We start from the raw sequence: 3561 nt of genomic DNA on the forward strand, positions 1-3561 counted from the left end.
ATCAAAAAAGGCATGGGACATGAAGCAAAATTTAAAGAAAAACACTAGTCATGCACTTTTAATATCATGCATCCTAACTCCAATAAAAGCAAGATCACGAATTCATAAGGCAATCAAAGAAATATGGAGAGAATCAGGATAGGCAAAAATATTCTAACATATCAATCAAGGAAACTCAATTTCAAACATTAAAACAAGTGAGAGAAAATTGATGCAAGCTCTACCCCTAACTTAAAGTGTATTGTCCCAATATGATAAATTAAAGCGTACGAGTAGGAATATAGATACTCCCTGTGTTTAATGACTTAGGAAGAGAAGTCATTGGAGTATGTACCAGTATTGAAATTTTCTATAAAAAGAAAGTCAGGGTGGTACATCAGTAATGAGATAATAAAATAAACTCCTTATTTACCTCAAAATATTTTATTCCACAGTGTGCAATCGTATTTGCGGTTAACCGAGACAAGGTAATCGTCAACTTCTTGATTTCTCGTTTGACGATGTTGCAAGTGTGAAGAACGAAGGTAAAGAGACGAGTGAGTATCGATGTTGAACAGAAGTTGGTGGTGCGGTGGTAAACACGTCGACGATTGGTTCAAGATTCAGATATGTGCAGCGGTTAGTTTATTAAATGGCGAGGGTGATGAGTTTCAACGGTAGTTGGTTGTAGAAAAATCAACTGAAGAAATAAAAGGGTTTTGATATTTTTTTTAATTAGAGCACGTGAATGGGTTAATTAAATGATAAGAATTTGAATTAAATGGGATAGGTTTGGTGATAAAATCGTGTGGGGACTACAGATTTTTAAAATGGTAAAGAGTTTGAAGTGAATAAAATTATTGTGCAAAAGAAAATGTCGGGTTTTAAGTTTCCAGGAGAGTGGAATTTGATTTGGCACCTGGGACCAAGGGGCATTTTAAAAATAATTTGAATTAAATGGGATAGGTTTGGTGATAAAATCGTGTGGGGACTACAGATTTTTAAATTGGTAAAGAGTTTGAAGTAAATAAAATTATTGTGGAAAAGAAAATGTCGGGTTTTAAGTTTCCAGGAGAGTGGAATTTGATTTGGCACCTGGGACCAAGGGGTATTCTAAAAATAATTTGAATTGGTCAAATGGTGGGGTTTTCAGGAGAGAGATTTCTTTCGGCGGTAATGGGAGATTTAGGCTTTATTAATCTGCGCCTTGTTGGGTTAGGAAATGTTAACAAGCGTGGATTAATAAAACGATGCACACGATAGGTGAAAGAATTTCCCCTGCTGCTCGCAAGAACTATTGCTTTCTGGGACGAAATTTTTTTTGCACTGTTCGATTGAAAATACTCAACTCAACTCCATTTAAGTTCAATAAAAAATATCAAGGTACTTGAAAATTCAAGGAAAATAAAAATAAAATAAACATTCAATTAAAATAAATATATTAAAATAAAAATAAATAAAATAAATGAAAATAAAAATGGGTTGCCTCCCATTATAGTGATTTGTTTAATGTCCTTTAGCTCGACGACCTAATTCAAACGACAATTTCTAAGAGAGATGCTTCCTCCACATCATATATTTTTTCCAACTAAGAAATTTCTTATGAGAAATTCTATGATTAATAATTTCCTTCAGTTTTTCCTTGTAGATTCTAACATTCTCATAAGCATTTATTCGGATCTTTTTCAGCATTGGAAGTTTATCCGAAATCTATAAATTATCAACTTCACCCAAAAATGTGTTCTAAGAGAGATGCTTCCTCCACTTCATATATTTTTTCCAACTAAGTAATTTCTTATGAGAAATTCTATGATTAACAAGTTCATTTTATCCTTGTAGATTCAAACATTCTCATAAGCATTTATTCGGATCTTTTTCAAATTTGGAAGTTTATATGAAATCGATAAATTATCAACTTCACCCAAAAATGTGTTCTTTAAATATTTTGGAAGCAATTTTAATTCCAATTTCATTGACTTCAAAATAGATGAAAAAAAGTAGATTGAGAAGGCATAAAATTTCGATTTTTACTCAGCTATTCGCTAGATGATTGAGACTCCATGCCAGAAGTGATATAAGTTCTAACATTTGAATTCCTATACAACTTATAAAAAAAATTGTTCAACATATTCATTTATAAAAGGTTTAATTATATAAAAAAAACTAACATTAGCCACAGAGTCAGGATGCTTCATCGCATTATAAACGTCAAGTTTAACAACCTCACTATTGAATTCCATTGTAAGAATTCTATGCCTCACGTCAATTTTAGTATACATCGTGCTTAGAAAGGGGTAACCAAAGAGGATTTCAAAAGTTCTGGTTCGGTCATTCTACATGTCGATCACATAGAAATCTACTGGAAATATTAAATAATTTACCTTAACTAGTACATTTTCTAATGTCCTTCAAGATAGATAACAGATTTTTCGACAAGCTGGATCGTTACTCTTGTTTCCTTCAAAGGCTTGACACTAAGTAAGTTGTAAACATAAAGCAACATAACATTTATTAAAGCACCAAGATCATACATAGCACTCTTAATTTCAACGTTACGAATTTTACAAGTTATCGCGAACATATGTTGGTCCTTGTACTTTGGTGGAATCCTTCGTTGAAAAATAGCTGAGATGTTATTGCCTAAGTTCACCTTTTCATTTTCGGTAAGCCTTCATTTGTTTGTGCAAAACTCAACAGAATGAACTGCACCTGCAACGGTACTCCCTAACAATTTATAAATATTTCCTGCAGTCATCTTTCCTTTCATCACAGTCAAAGCACCTTTAACAATCCGAATGGTTTCCCTATCCTCATCAGCCTTAGGGATAAAACCATTCTTGTGCAAAGTGCCCAAAGAAATCAAATTCTTCTTCAAATCTGGGATATGTCGAACACCACTCAACGTCTGAACAGAGCCATCGTACATCTTAATTCTGACATCACCAATACCAACAATATTGCAGCATCGATCATCACCCAAATAAACAGAACCATAATTAACAGACCTGTATGTCGAAAACCATTCCCTATTTGGCGTGATGTGATAAGAACATCCAGAATCAAGAATCCACGCATCCGTCAATTGAGTCGTTGAAATAGAAAGCATATCACCCTCACTGCAATTAGAATTTTCATCATCGACCACGTTCACAGACTTGGATGAAACATCACGCTTCTCATCAGTCTGCTTTTTCAACTTCGGAAAGTCTCGCTTCATATGTCCCGCCTCCTTGCACTTGTAACAGTGAATTGTCTTCTTATCCCTAGATTTGGATCTGGAATTCCGCTTGCCAGACCATGCCTTCTCTGGCTTCCGTCCACGGTCTCGATTACCCTTGACATATAAGTTATCGGCTTGAGAGTTTTCCCCTGCATTCTGCTTCCGCTGGTATTGAGCCAACAAGGATGCAGTAATCTCCTCAACGTTGATAGTCTCTTTCCCATATATAAGAGTAGTCACCATATGTTCGTAAGAGGGAGGAAACAAACACAACAAATTCATCGTTCTGTCTTCATCCTCAATTTTTACATCAAGCCGAGCCAAATCAGAAATGATTTGATTGAAGACATTCACGTGTTGCG

The sequence above is a fragment of the Hibiscus syriacus genome, unplaced genomic scaffold, assembly GCF_006381635.1.
Source record: "Hibiscus syriacus cultivar Baekdansim isolate YM2019G1 unplaced genomic scaffold, ASM638163v2 tig00111848_pilon, whole genome shotgun sequence".
NCBI lineage: Eukaryota > Viridiplantae > Streptophyta > Magnoliopsida > Malvales > Malvaceae > Hibiscus > Hibiscus syriacus.